The 16,325-nt window shown below is 39.8% G+C and overlaps 1 long non-coding RNA gene across 1 annotated transcript in view; it reads right to left on the bottom strand.

Moving 5' to 3' along the window:
* LOC134759424 (uncharacterized) overlaps positions 1–9,406 on the bottom strand; it is a 64,974-nt gene extending 55,568 nt beyond the window's left edge. Inside the window, exon 1 of the long non-coding RNA XR_010135525.1 lies at positions 6,843–9,406. This is a non-coding gene — a long non-coding RNA (uncharacterized LOC134759424). The remainder of the gene's footprint in view (positions 1–6,842) is intronic.
* Positions 9,407–16,325: the final 6,919 nt, after the last annotated feature.

The following is a 16,325-nucleotide window of genomic DNA, read 5'->3' as shown; positions in this document are numbered from 1 at the left end:
TGGGAAGAGCTAGGAGGGCTATATTTTATTATTATAGCAAATATTTAGCCCTAGACCCCTTCCTTTATGACTACCCCTACCCCATCACTCACCAAGTTTTTGGACCCTCTCTTTTCTTTTCCCAGCTGGTGTGTGCTTTCTCTGGGAATGCAAACTCATTTTAATATTAGCTTAAGCAAGGCATAATTAGGAACACAAATCTGCTGCTGCAAGAAAACAATGCAATTCATTCAAAAGCCAAGATTCAGTGACTTTTGGATTGTCTGTCGTTAGGCTTTTTTTTTTTTTTTTTTTTTTTTTTACATTCTCATGTCTCTCCATTCCAGTAATTGAAAGCTGCCTGCATATTTAAGTATGCAGCTGTAATTGGCCCACTGATATACTCTTCCCAGGCAAGCTCTGTTATTTTGCAAGAAGAAATATGATAGCTCATCTCCCTTTTGCAATCTTAGTAGAAGATGAGGATGAGGTCCTATCTAGATTCCTCCTGTGACAGACACAAGAATAGAACTCACTATATGCTGGAGCTGAGTCACACATCAAGGGTAATTTTTATACTGGGTACTATTTCTTATCTTCCATAATAATCTTTTCTTGAGCTTTGTCTTCATACTTAACCATTTTCCCTCTCCTTCAACGATTCATTTTGTCTTAAGACCTTGTGGCTTTACTCTTTTGTCGACATTACAAAGTAATCATTCACCCCTGAAATGTCAACTTTCGTCATTGGAGGACTTCATAGTCCGCACAAAAGGGATCATGTCAAGTGCTCTTTCATAAAACTTTGTATGTGTATTTGCGTGGATGTCTCTAAATGTGTATGTTAGCAAAACCTAAAATCAAAAATGAATTTATAACACATCAAAGTCATAGAGAGTGTCACACCGTGATTGGGCATTATGCAGGCAGAGGACCTCTATTATATAACACCAGCAGGGTAACAAAATCCTACATGATTTCACTTCTGTGTTTCCAGCTTCATCTCCTGACACTCCCATACTGTCTTCTCTATGCTCTTGCCATACTGACAGAGTAGAGCCCTTGAAATCCCTGCTCTCTGCCTCCTCTAGGCCTCCACACATGTTCTTGGCCTATCTGGATCCTCTTGTGCCCCGTCACAATCTATTTACTCCTTATTCTTTAGGCCTCAAGTTCATTACTGCTTCCTGTGAAACTTGTCTGTGGACCTGGATCCACATACAGTTGCATAGGCTTTCAACCACAGCAAACATTTTAAAACTCTTTCATCAGGTAAGTCTGCATGCTAGGCACTGGAGGTAGAGGGAGCAGGGGAAAATGGCTTCAGGGGATCCTCCAAAGGCCTCTGGTATGCCCATCTATGGTACTTCCAGACAAACTGATCCCTAAGACTCTCTAAACTGCTAATGTCCTTGTATTATGAACCGTCTGATTTGACGACTCTTTATGCCATTTTGTACAGGACTCTACTAATTTTTACATTCTAAATTCTTTACAGACAGGATCTACCTACAAAGCTCAGCACTGATATGAACACATAAGAAATACCTGACAAACACCATTGACTAATTATCTATTGACATGCCACTGGGTTGACTTCCACATGAGTCACTTAGCAACCTGGTGAAATGCCCAGGGGATTGTAAACTACATAAAGACAGAGACCTTGTCTACCATATTCAACATTTTCCTTAGGACTGAAGCAATGTCTGGCACACCATAGGCACTCCCTAAATATATAGTCAGTAAATGGATGAATGAACAAATAATACAAAGCCAATGGTGAACACAAGTTCTGCCCTAAGGAAAATTCTAGCAAGAGACATATTCTCCCCTCTCCTCCTTAACTTTTACCTTCCTTGAACATTATTTACATTTTCTCCCTCATTTATTCTTAAAGATCTTTCAAAATGGAGTCTTTACTCTTTTTATAGGAAGTCCTTGTAAGGAGAAATAATAATCTCCCCAGAAACACAAAAGCAGGAACCTTCTCCTGCACAATTTTAGAAACACCAGGAATGGTGATTGGAATGACTGGTCTCACCTAGAAGGCTTCACAGAGGTAAGGTTAAAGACAAGCCATTCAGTTTATGGCCTTGTTTTGCTTATGTACAGTCAGAGAAAACCATTAATAATAATAAGAGAAAAATCTGCAATTCAATATAAGCCAACAAGTATTAATTCTGCATTGGGTATTTGAAATTTAAAAAGTGAAAAGATAAGTAAGAATAGAGTGCAGTGAATGAGAGAGAATGTAAACAACAATCATATAATGTGGTAATTGCTATGCTAGAGGGATGGACAGAGTGCTCAGAGAATAATGAAGATAGTGCAATTAATTCTGTCTCAGAGCATGGGGAGAAACCTTACAAAGAAATTGATTATTGAGCTAGACCTTCAAAACAGTAGAATTTTGCAAGTAGAAGAGGTTAGATGGGCATTTGAAATGGAGAAGGCACCATGAAGGCATCAAGCATGCATCATATTCAGAAGTCACCCCCAGATGGTTGACAGTGTGACTAAGATAGAGGTTCCTTGTTGAGAAATTTTAACACCAAAGAGTTTTTTTTAACCTCTATGTGAAAACAGTTGTAGCTTTAGCATCCACCAATTGAGAATGCACAAAACAGCAAAATTTACTACATGTTTAGTAAAGTTTTTGAACAAATGTGTGTTTTATTAATCACTCTAACACCTACATACAGTAAAAGAAAAATGTGGTATATAATGTAAGACTTAATGTTCACATCTATTTCGATCCTTTAGATGTTTCACTGAAACAAAAATGAATAATGGTTGTCTAAGGAAAATATTTCTAAGGAAATGGTTGTCTAAGGAAAATATATATAATATATAAAATTATATATACATTTATATATTATATTTTATATATATTATATTATATGTAATATAATATATAAATAGATAATTTATATAAATTTCATATATTTATATAAATATATGAAATAAATTTATATAAATTTATATTTATATAATTTATATTTATAAATTATTTATATAAATAATATATAAATAGATACTTTATATATAAATATAAATTTATATATAAATATAACATATAAATATATATTATAAATAATGTATATATAAGGTATATTTTACCTATAAATATATAATTAGATATAATATATAATATATAAATGTATATGAATATAAATAAATATAAATGTAAATAAATATGTCTAAGGAAATGATTGTCTAAGGAAAATCTTCCTGGAAAATTCACCTTGTGAGAGTATCAGAAAAGAAAACTAGGGCTTTAGGCAGTTCTTGAACCTCTCACACAGACATACAATAGTGTATGTCTATTTAGGGAGAAGAGGAGGAGCAAGTTGAGAAATTACAACGAAAGGCAACTCTGCCCTTAAGTGAAATACTGTCTTCCTAAGTTCTCTCTCACCAAAAAAAAAAAGCCATCCTCCTTTGCAAGTGTAGGTAGGAACCCCCAAACTGCCTTCTGGAGGAAAACCTACTTATAAAGAGCCTAGAAGTAGCTCTTTAATCCAAGGATCTACACAGTTGCAGAAAAAGTATAGCTGATGGCATAACCCTCGCTCATAAAGATAAACTGAAAATTATCAACAGATATTGGAAGAAAACCAACAGCATATAAAGAAAAGGACTAAAATGACAAAGGAAACAGAGATAATCCAGGGAACAGAAAGAACCTTTTCAAAACATTTTAATTAAAATCGTCAGATATTCAAGATGTTGCATCAATTAAATAAGAACAGAATGCTATGTAAAAAGGAGCAACCAGTCCAAAATAGGAAATTAAAAGTTCTAAGAAGTTTAATAAGTGGACAGGAATATACTGAATACAGCGGACCCCAAAAAAGATCTCAAAATAATTTAGATACTCAAAAAAATAAAGTCAAAAAAAGCTCCCAAAATGTGGATCAAAAAAGTGTTTTAAAAAGTAAAATATGAAAGAAAAAATAGTAGACAAGCAGGAAGAGGAATATGAGTGGGCAATGATGTAGTGTTACTTTCTTATCTTTCACAGTCAATAATTCTCTCCAGCTGATGATAACAAGAAACAGAAGGGCAAGTATATTTTCTGAAGTTGAGTGATTACCAGTAAAATTAAAAACACAGCCTGTCAATAGTGACTGCTTTCAGGACATGAAACTGGGAAGCAGTCTTTGGGATGAAAGAGTTCATTCTATGGACTCATATTTTCTTTGGGGAAAAAAATACCACATTACATTTATTTTAATGTTTTTCATAAAGTTATCCTTAGAAATTATAACCCATTGAAAGAATTGAGACACCATTTCCACATTCTCCAAATCCTCACCACCCATGAGAATTGCCTAAGGAAGGCAAAAATCAATCTATTCTCTGCCAAACAAGGGGTCTTTTGTAACAAAGGAAATCCTGGAAAGAAGAGCATATCCTGCCGTGTGTCAGGGGCTTTTCCAGGTGCTCTGGATAAAACAGTTAATAAACAACAAAAATCCTGCCCTCATAGAGCTTACCTTCTTCCCTTAGCACATAAAGCAAGAGTTATTACTTTGCAATTAATAGGCTCAATGTCGTTTTAACTGAGGAGTATTTCTCAGGTGATAATAGACCATATGATAGTCAGAAGAAAAAAATTAAATATTTCACAATTGTGAAATTATAATTTAATGTTAGGTAAATTCAGGTGGAACCCATCATCTCCCAACCCCATTCCCTACAACACTCCATGCCAAGAAGAGACCTTCCCAAGATATTTTCCTTTTCCCAAGGAGAGGTTGGGGTGGACCACCCGTGTGAAGGATTTTAAAGAGAAAGATTCAGGAAAGAGACGACATAGGGGAGATCAAGGCAGAGAATGAGAGAGCTGCCATGAGGGACTAGAAATAGGGGCACCTTTGTTTGGTGTGGGGGAACAGGTTAGGAAAACCACCACCATCACCACCACCACCACCACAACCACAACCACCATCACCACCACAACTCCCAATTATCAGGCTCTGTGCCCTTTAAGGCTGATTAACTGAACCCTTGAGTAAAAGAACTGCCTGCTCCTCCTGAAGAGTTTGCTGAGGCATGGTCCTGGGGCAGGTTGACATGGAGACACTCAAGAGCAGGCAGGCTCTCTTATCACAGGGCGTCTTGCAGGTTCACACATCAGGGATAGTTTGAAGGATGCTTGTTTGGAGGAGGTGAGAAATGAGGCCAGAGAGGTATATTGGACAGATTTTGAAAACTACCTCTTGTGTTACACCAGAACTTCAAAAGGAAGTCAAGAAACATACAAAGGCACAAAATATACAAATAAGAAAGGAGCAAGGGAGGAGAAGCCTTTTAAGAAAGAAAGAATATAATCAGATCTGAATTTTAGAAACATGATTCTGGTAGTATATTCATAGTGGGCTTGAAAGAAAAGAGATTCACAGGGAGCTCAGTTAGGAGGTTACAGTAATTATTCAGGCAAGAGATGCCCTAAACTAGGGTAGTGACAGTTGGGAAAAATTTATATACCTCTTTTGTGCTATTTCAAATTCTTCCTGCCCTACCCTTTACTCTGACCACTGTGGCCATCACCATTTCTGCACAGACTTCAACTAGCTCTGGGCAGGTGCAAACAGAGCATGGAGGCAAGACCGTGTACTCCATGCTTGACCTGATGTTACTGCATGGAATGCCCCAGGAACCCGCTCTGCAGTCTCACATGCACAAGCCAGAAATATGATGGTTCTAATCCCCATGGGGCCGTGGTTGAGTTATGGTATGGAGGAGTTCTCTGCATGGACTATGGTGATGCATTTCACAAGACTCTTTAAAAGATCCCACAGGATCAAAGATTTGCAGTGGTGGCCAACTCAGTAATACAAACTTGATTCGGCTGTTTGCTCCTTGTCTATTGATTCTGCTATACCTTTCACTGCTCCCTGGGTCCACTCTCATATTAAACCACTGTATACAAGACTTGTCTCAGGCTTTGTTTTGGTGGAACCTAGGCTAAGACAGATAATCACAGAACCTGGTAAATTATACCATGTTGGGGAAAGGAAAGAAGAAACTTCTAAGATGGCTGAGTTTCCACTGCGGGTGATGGAACTGGCATGTGCTGAAGCTATCTGATATGACTGTGTCTGTCTCTGACATATGCGTACACACACACACACGTACACATACCCACAATCCCCTTTTTATTTGTATATGGTTAGAATCTGGCTTCTGGCTTGTGAGTAGCCAACTTCATTGTAGTTCTGACTTCCTTAAGGCTGTTTGCTTTCTGATTTAAATTATGTTGTTCTTGCCCCACTCCTTCTTCTCATCCTCACTCTGTTCTCTTTTCTCCTTTCATGTTTTTCTCTTTTACTCATATCAAAACCTAGTTTTGTGATATGAAGCTCGTGGTAAAATCCTAACTAAGCCAAATTTACATAGTGAGAGAGAAAGCAAATAATTTCATTTTTATTAAAGACAGGAAGGCAAGAGTAAAGGTAATCCATCACTTTTCAGGGTAATTTGTTATCATCTTCTGGTTATTTGGAGTCTACTGGGACTGACCCCTTAGGTTTTTGTGTCATGCAGTCATCATTTCATTCGTTTTACCACCCACAGGATGTGAAGGTGGCCCCTGTACAGGTAGGGTTTGCAAGCAGCCTGAACTCCCTCATCAGAGGCTTTGTCAGTGTGCAATATTGTGTTGAGGTGGGTGGTGCAGCAGTGTATAATTTTGTTTGTCAGTGAGTCATGTTACAATGAGACTCACATTACACAGCCACAGTGACAAAAATGTGAGGCTGGAAATGTGAGCATTTATCTCAGTCCAATTTGTGTTACAATAACAAAATACCACAGACTAGGTCATTTATAAAGAAAAGAAATATATTTCTTACAGTTCTGGAGGCTGGGAAGTCCAAGATCAAGGGGCTGCCATCTTGTGAGGGCCTCTGTGTTGTATCATCCTATGGTAGAACATGAGAGGCTAGAGAGCACATGCGAGAAAGGGCAAGAGGGCTGAGCTCATTCTTTTATCAGGAATCCATTCCCAAGATAACTAACCCACTCCTGCTTTAATCCATTCATGACGGCAGAACCTCATGACCACATCACTTCTTAAAGGTTCCACCTTTCAACACTGTTGCATTCGGGATTAAGTTTCCAACACATGAACTTTGAGGGACTCATTCAAACCATTGCAACATTCAATTCAACAAATATTTATTGAGCAATACTTTCTTACTCTGCGTAATCAGACTCACTGGTGCAAAATCTTAGGCATTTTTAATTACACAAAGAACCCATTTCTTTATAACTCATACCCCAGAATTTGAAGTAAAACAAATCAAAGTGGAGGCCAGTATCCTCCATGTGTAAGCCTCCATTCCCTTACAAATGGTCACAAAATTCCACCACTGCTTCATTCCAGCCCCTCTGCCACATGCTCTTCCCTTTAGTTTCTCTTGTCCAGGTTACAGAAATCCAGTTGCCTTCTTGTCATCTGTAGAGTAGAGTAGTTCCCCCTTATCTGTGGTTTCAGTTACCTGCAGTCAACTTCATTCAGAAAATATTAAACAAAAAATTTCAGAAATGAAATGATTTACAAGTTTTAAATTGCGTGCCCTTCTGAGCAGCACAGTGAAATCTCACACCTTCCCATCCCGGACACAATCATCCCTTTGTCCAGTGTATCCATACTGTGCACACTACTCACCTTCTGGTTACTTAGTAGCTATCTCAGTTATCAGAGTGACTGACACAGTATATATATATATAGGATTCAGTACCATCTGCAGTTTGAAGCATCCACAAATTTATCCCCCACAGATAAGTGGGGGCCCACTGTACACACCAGAAGCAAGTATTATAAGAACCTTACTTGAAACAAAAATTCTGTCTTTGTAGCAAGCTCTCATTTTTCATTTCCTTCGAAGTCAGACCCCATCTCTGAGATCTGCCCCTTCTCACTGATGTCAGCAGGAGCCAACCTCTTGTCCAACTGTCCTGAATCCCTTACTGTCAGTCTACCTTTGACTAGAAATATTTATATAACCAGAGAGAGAATGAGCACATTTATTCTCTTAAAAAATTCCATGTTCTATATTCAAGGCCAGTTTCCCAAAGATCCACTCAGGCGGTGGGGGGTTGGTGTTGAGGTAGCTTGCTAGTGGAGCTGGGTAGAAAGTGGTCTGATGAGATGCCATTTTTTCACATGCAAACAGTGGCAAAGAGATTCGTTTATGCCTTGTCATGACTAGACAACCCAAATACCACCACGCCTGCATCAGCAGTTGAGTCTGGGTTTTGTCATTGTCAGTCCCTCTGGCATTCAGAAGAGATGCTGGCTCAGGAGGACCAGCAGAGTTTAATTTCCGAATGCATCTGAAATCCTTTAAGCTCTTTGTTGGAGCCATTGCAAAATCGTAGTGAGTATAAGCCTTTTTTTCCCTTCAGTGGTTGCATCACAGTCACTAAGACAAGCACAACTGGCTCTTTCTCCAGAGAAACGTAGGCATCCATGGTCCAAAGGTTAAGTACGCTGGGGCCTGGCTTGTTAAATTGCATTTCATTAGAGAGCCCAAGTGAGTGCAGGCTGAGCTCAGCAGCCTTGCTGGGGAGCGGGAAGCAATTGCTCGCTGTTCTTTCTCCAGGGAAGGGGAGCAGCATATGGTGCTCTGCCTGTGACACAAACGGTTAATTTCTACTAGCTTTTCTGTAGTTTCAGCAACTCTGGGATTAGAAAGGACAGTTTCTTTACAATTCTCTGCAATATCTCTCAAAGTTACTTTCCAAGTCTCTGCTTTTGTTCTGCTGATTCTCTTTCAGCAGCTTTGTTTTGCTAAGGAGTAAACACTTGGTTTGGGATTGAGGGGGATTTAGCTGCTTTGATTTTTCACTGCTTTTGCCCAGGGTCTCTGGAACAGTTATTTTGAATCTTGAGATAGTCTTGGATGTTTCTCCCTTATATGCATACACAAACACTTCTCTCTTTCTCTCTTTCTCCACCTGCCCTGTATTGTTTATTAATCACTGTGGAACCATACTGGTCCATATGGAATAAAAATCAGCTGAAGCAAAGACAAGGTATTTGATAGATTTAGTGGTGGTGGTGTGTGGATACATGAGAGAAAGAGAGAGACTACTCTTAACAATAACTGTTTATTGAGAACTTTCTATGCACCAGGCACCACACTGCTAAGTACTATACATGCCTTCTTTAGTTAAATTCTCTCCAAGCTTATAAAGTCAGGTGTTGTTACTATCCCCATTTTACAGAGAAGAAAATTGAGGCCTAACTTGCTAGAGGCACAATTTTGAAACAAAATTTACTCTTAATTATGATGTTATAATGTCTAGCCCACTCCCATCTTTCTCAGAATTTTGTTTTATAAGAAAATTATATCACTGTTTTTGTTTGTTTGTTTGTTTGTTTGTTTGTTTTTAATTATTTTTTTTTCTTTTTTTTTTTTCTTTTATTATTATTATTATTATACTTTAGGTTTTATGGTACATGTGCGCAATGTGCAGGTAAGTTACATATGTATACATGTGCCATGCTGGTGCGCTGCACCCACCAACTCGTCATCTAGCATTAGGTATATCTCCTAATGCTATCCCTCCCCCCTCCCCCCACCCCACAACAGTCCCCGAAGTGTGATGTTCCCTTCCTGTGTCCATGTGTTCTCATTGTTCAATTCCCACCTATGAGTGAGAATATGCGGTGTTTGGTTTTTTGTTCTTGCGATAGTTTACTGAGAATGATGATTTCCAATTTCATCCATGTCCCTACAAAGGACATGAACTCATCATTTTTTATGGCTGCATAGTATTCCATGGTGTATATGTGCCACATTTTCTTAATCCAGTCTATCATTGTTGGACATTTGGGTTGGTTCCAAGTCTTTGCTATTGTGAATAATGCCGCAATAAACATACGTGTGCATGTGTCTTTATAGCAGCATGATTTATAGTCCTTTGGGTATATACCCAGTAATGGGATGGCTGGGTCGAATGGAATTTCTACCTCTAGATCCCTGAGGAATCGCCACACTGACTTCCACAAGGGTTGAACTAGTTTACAGTCCCACCAACAGTGTAAAAGTGTTCCTATTTCTCCACATCCTCTCCAGCACCTGTTGTTTCCTGACTTTTTAATGATTGCCATTCTAACTGGTGTGAGATGGTATCTCATTGTGGTTTTGATTTGCATTTCTCTGATGGCCAGTGATGGTGAGCATTTTTTCATGTGTTTTTTGGCTGCATAAATGTCTTCTTTTGAGAAATGTCTGTTCATGTCCTTCGCCCACTTTTTGATGGGGTTGTTTGTTTTTTTCTTGTAAATTTGTTGGAGTTCATTGTAGATTCTGGATATTAGCCCTTTGTCAGATGAGTAGGTTGCAAAAATTTTCTCCCATTTTGTAGGTTGCCTGTTCACTCTGATGGTAGTTTCTTTTGCTGTGCAGAAGCTCTTTAGTTTAATTAGATCCCATTTGTCAATTTTGGCTTTTGTTGCCATTGCTTTTGGTGTTTTAGACATGAAGTCCTTGCCCATGCCTATGTCCTGAATGGTAATGCCTAGGTTTTCTTCTAGAGTTTTAATGGTTTTAGGTCTAACATTTAAGTCTTTAATCCATCTTGAATTGATTTTTGTATAAGGTGTAAGGAAGGGATCCAGTTTCAGCTTTCTACATATGGCTAGCCAGTTTTCCCAGCACCATTTATTAAATAGGGAATCCTTTCCCCATTTCTTGTTTTTGTCAGGTTTGTCAAAGATCAGATACTTGTAGACATGTGGCATTATTTCTGACAGCTCTGTTCTGTTCCATTGATCTATATCTCTGTTTTGGTACCAGTACCATGCTGTTTTGGTTACTGTAGCCTTGTAGTATAGTTTGAAGTCAGGTAGTGTGATGCCTCCAGCTTTGTTCTTTTGGCTTAGGATTGACTTGGCGATGCGGGCTCTTTTTTGGTTCCATATGAACTTTAAAGTAGTTTTTTCCAATTCTGTGAAGAAAGTCATTGGTAGCTTGATGGGGATGGCATTGAATCTGTAAATTACCTTGGGAAGGATGGCCATTTTCATGATATTGATTCTTCCTACCCATGAGCATGGAATGTTCTTCCATTTGTTTGTATCCTCTTTTATTTCCTTGAGCAGTGGTTTGTAGTTCTCCTTGAAGAGGTCTTTCACATCCCTTGTAAGTTGGATTCCTAGGTATTTTATTCTCTTTGAAGCAATTGTGAATGGGAGTTCACTCATGATTTGGCTCTCTGTTTGTCTGTTATTGATGTATAAGAATGCTTGTGATTTTTGTACATTGATTTTGTATCCTGAGACTTTGCTGAAGTTGCTTATCAGCTTAAGGAGATTTTGGGCTGAGACAATGGGGTTTTCTAGATATACTATCATGTCATCTGCAAACAGGGACAATTTGACTTCCTCTTTTCCTAATTGAATACCCTTGATTTCCTTCTCCTGCCTAATTGCCCTGGCCAGAACTTCCAACACTATGTTGAATAGAAGTGGCGAGAGAGGGCATCCCTGTCTTGTGCCAGTTTTCAAAGGGAATGCTTCCAGTTTTTGCCCATTCAGTATGATATTGGCTGTGGGTTTGTCATAAATAGCTCTTATTATTTTGAGATACATCCCATCAATTCCTAATTTATTGAGAGTTTTTAGCATGAAGGGTTGTTGAATTTTGTCAAAGGCCTTTTCTGCATCTATTGAGATAATCATGCGGTTTTTGTCTTTGGTTCTGTTTATATGCTGGATTACATTTATTGATTTGCGTATATTGAACCAGCCTTGCATCCCAGGGATGAAGCCCACTTGATCATGGTGGATAAGCTTTTTGATGTGCTGCTGGATTCTGTTTGCCAGTATTTTATTGAGGATTTTTGCATCAATGTTCATCAAGGATATTGGTCTAAAATTCTCTTTTTTTGTTGTGTCTCTGCCAGGCTTTGGTATCAGGATGATGCTGGCCTCATAAAATGAGTTAGGGAGGATTCCCTCTTTTTCTATTGATTGGAATAGTTTCAGAAGGAATGGTACCAGCTCCTCCTTGTACCTCTGGTAGAATTCGGCTGTGAACCCATCTGGTCCTGGACTTTTTTTGGTTGGTAAGCTATTGATTATTGCCACAATTTCAGCTCCTGTTATTGGTCTATTCAGAGATTCAACTTCTTCCTGGTTTAGTCTTGGGAGGGTGTATGTGTTGAGGAATTTATCCATTTCTTCTAGATTTTCTAGTTTATTTGCATAGAGGTGTTTGTAGTATTCTCTGATGGTAGTTTGTATTTCTGTGGGATCGGTGGTGATATCCCCTTTATCATTTTTGATTGCATCTATTTGATTCTTCTCTCTTTTTTTCTTTATTAATCTTGCTAGCGGTCTATCAATTTTGTTGATCCTTTCAAAAAACCAGCTCCTGGATTCATTTATTTTTTGAAGGGTTTTTTGTGTCTCTATTTCCTTCAGTTCTGCTCTGATTTTAGTTATTTCTTGCCTTCTGCTAGCTTTTGAATGTGTTTGCTCTTGCTTTTCTAGTTCTTTTAATTGTGATGTTAGGGTGTCAGTTTTGGATCTTTCCTGCTTTCTCTTGTGGGCATTTAGTGCTATAAATTTCCCTCTACACACTGCTTTGAATGTATCCCAGAGATTCTGGTATGTTGTGTCTTGGTTCTCGTTGGTTTCAAAGAACATCTTTATTTCTGCCTTCATTTCGTTATGTACCCAGTAGTCATTCAGGAGCAGGTTGTTCAGTTTCCACGTAGTTGAGCGGTTTTGAGTGAGATTCTTAATCCTGAGTTCTAGCTTGATTGCACTGTGATCTGAGAGACAGTTTGTTACAATTTCTGTTCTTTTACATTTATTGAGGAGAGCTTTACTTCCAAGTATATGGTCAATTTTGGAATAGGTGTGGTGTGGTGCTGAAAAAAATGTATATTCTGTTGATTTGGGGTGGAGAGTTCTGTAGATGTCTATTAGGTCCGCTTGGTGCAGAGCTGAGTTCAATTCCTGGGTATCCTTGTTGACTTTCTGTCTTGTTGATCTGTCTAATGTTGACAGTGGGGTGTTAAAGTCTCCCATTATTAATGTGTGGGAGTCTAAGTCTCTTTGTAGGTCACTCAGGACTTGCTTTATGAATCTGGGTGCTCCTGTATTGGGTGCATATATATTTAGGATAGTTAGCTCTTCTTGTTGAATTAATCCCTTTACCATTATGTAATGGCCTTCTTTGTCTCTTTTGATCTTTGTTGGTTTAAAGTCTGTTTTATCAGAGACTAAGATTGCAACCCCTGCCTTTTTTTGTTTTCCATTTGCTTGGTAGATCTTCCTCCATCCTTTTATTTTGAGCCTATGTGTGTCTCTGCACGTGAGATGGGTTTCCTGAATACAGCACACTGATGGGTCTTGAGTCTTTATCCAATTTGCCAGTCTGTGTCTTTTAATTGGAGCATTTAGTCCATTTACATTTAAAGTTAATATTGTTATGTGTGAATTTGATCCTGTCATTATGATGTTAGCTGGATATTTTGCTCGTTAGTTGATGCAGTCTCTTCCTAGTCTCGATGGTCTTTACCTTTCGGTATCATTTTGCAGTGGCTGGTACCGGTTGTGCCTTTCCATGTTTAGCGCTTCCTTCAGGAGCTCTTTTAGGGCAGGCCTGGTGGTGACAAAATCTCTCAGCATTTGCTTGTCTGTAAAGTATTTTATTTCTCCTTCACTTATGAAGCTTAGTTTGGCAGGATATGAAATTCTGGGTTGAAAATTCTTTTCTTGAAGAATGTTGAATATTGGCCCCCACTCTCTTCTGGCTTGTAGGGTTTCTGCCGAGAGATCCGCTGTTAGTCTGATGGGCTTCCCTTTGATGGTAACCCGACCTTTCTCTCTGGCTGCCCTTAACATTTTTTCCTTCATTTCAACTTTGGTGAATCTGACAATTATGTGTCTTGGAGTTGCTCTTCTCGAGGAGTATCTTTGTGGCGTTCTCTGTATTTCCTGAATCTGAATGTTGGCCTGCCTTGCTAGATTGGGGAAGTTCTCCTGGATAATATCCTGCAGAGTGTTTTCCAACTTGTTTCCATTCTCCCCGTCACTTTCAGGTACACCAATCAGACGTAGATTTGGTCTTTTCACATAGTCCCACATTTCTTGGAGGCTTTGCTCGTTTCTTTTTATTCTTTTTTCTCTAAACTTCCCTTCTCGCTTCATTTCATTCATTTCATCTTCCAGGGCTGATACCCTTTCTTCCATTTGATCGCATCGGCTCCTGAGGCTTCTGCATTCTTCACGTAGTTCTCGAGCCTTGGTTTTCAGCTCCATCAGCTCCTTTAAGCACTTCTCTGTATTGGTTATTCTAGTTATACATTCTTCTAAATTTTTTTCAAAGTTTTCAACTTCTTTGCCTTTGGTTTGAATATCCTCCCGTAGCTCAGAGTAATTTGATCGTCTGAAGCCTTCTTCTCTCAGCTCGTCAAAGTCATTCTCCGTCCAGCTTTGTTCCGTTGCTGGTGAGGAACTGCGTTCCTTTGGAGGAGGAGAGGTACTCTGGTTTTTAGAGTTTCCAGTTTTTCTGCTCTGTTTTTTCCCCATCTTTGTGGTTTTATCTACTTTTGGTCTTTGCTGATGGTGATGTACAGATGGGTTTTTGGTGTGGATGTCCTTTCTGTTAGTTTTCCTTCTAACAGACAGAACCCTCAGCTGCAGGTCTGTTGGAGTACCTGGCCGGCCGTGTGAGGTGTCAGTCTGCCCCTGCTGGGGGGTGCCTCCCAGTTAGGCTGCTCGGGGGTCAGGGGTCAGGGACCCACTTGAGGAGGCAGTCAGCCCGTTCTCAGATCTCCAGCTGCGTGCTGGGAGAACCACTGCTCTCCTCACAGCTGTCAGACAGGGACATTTAAGTCTGCAGAGGTTACTGCTGTCTTTTTGTTTGTCTGTGCCCTGCCCCCAGAGGTGGAGCCTACAGAGGCAGGCAGGCCTCCTTGAGCTGTGGTGGGCTCCACCCAGTTCAAGCTTCCAGGCTGCTTTGTTTACCTAAGCGAGCCTGGGCAATGGCGGGCGCCCCTCCCCCAGCCTCGCTGCCGACTTGCTGTTTGATCTGAGACTGCTGTGCTAGCAATCAGCGAGACTCCGTGGGCGTAGGACCCTCTGAGCCAGGTGCGGGCTATACTCTCCTGGGGCACCGTTTCCTAAGCCCGTCGGAAAAGCACAGTATTCGGGTGGGAGTGGCCCGATTTTCCAGGTGCCGTCAGTCACCCCTGGAAGGGGAACTGCCTGACCCCTTGCGCTTCCCGAGTGAGGCAATGCCTCGCCCCTGCTTCGGCTGGCGCACGGTGCACTCACCCACTGACCTGCACCCACTGTCTGGCACTCCCTAGTGAGATGAACACGGTACCTCAGATGGAAATGCAGAAATCACCCGTCTTCTGCGTCGCTCGCGCTGGGAGCTGTAGACCGGAGCTGTTCCTATTCGGCCATCTTGGCTCCTCCCCCCACTGTTTTTTTTAATGGCACAAAATCCTGAGACCAACAAGGATAATGACAATAACTATAAATATTGAAACTCTTACCTATTAGACACTGTGCTTGATCTCACACAAACTTGCCTGTATATAAATAATAATACGTATTATTCCCACTTTAAAAATGAGAAAACAGAAGCTAAGATGTTTTAAGTAACTTGCCGCAGCTCTTTCCAACTGACCAGTAAATGGCAAGTTGGAGTTCAAATACAAAGCTGCTGATTTCAATGTCCAAAATCTTCTCAGAGCCTATTTCATTTTTTCCTCATTGTTTTCTTAAGGAAAGAGCCCAAGCAGAGAATCATTGTTTGATCCTTTTCTAATTTATCCATGTGTGAGTGCCAGCACTTCATTCCTAACGTATGTACAGATTCATGTACTTAACATACAGTATAAATACATTGGGAGAGATACACTCCTCAGAAAAAACAGAAGCCAGCATTTATTGAGGTTCTATTACATGCCAGGCACTATGTTAGGTGCTAAGATGTGATCCCTGCCTTTAAAGAACCCTCAATCTTATAGGGAGATAAATTCTTAAGACATGAACTTTCAACAGAAAGTAGTGAGTCTAGTGAGGGGCTGTCATATACACTCCCAGATCAGGGGCATCTAATGTAATTGCGCCTCTGAGATACCTTGGTGCCATCTACTCATTGTTCTCAGATGTTCAAGTTTGCACAGTTAACACAATTCTAGAGGGAACCAATGTTGCTAGCAGTTCATAGAACTGAGAAACAAAGCAAAAATAGCAAAAAGTAATACTACTAATAATAAGTGAGCTGGAAACTCCTACTCAGAAAGTTTCCTAGGCTCTCCACTTCCCTGGAGCTACTCAGCCAGGCCATCTGCAT

The sequence above is a fragment of the Pongo abelii genome, chromosome 9 (assembly GCF_028885655.2).
Source record: "Pongo abelii isolate AG06213 chromosome 9, NHGRI_mPonAbe1-v2.0_pri, whole genome shotgun sequence".
NCBI lineage: Eukaryota > Metazoa > Chordata > Mammalia > Primates > Hominidae > Pongo > Pongo abelii.
This window is presented reverse-complemented; position numbering and strand designations above follow the sequence as displayed.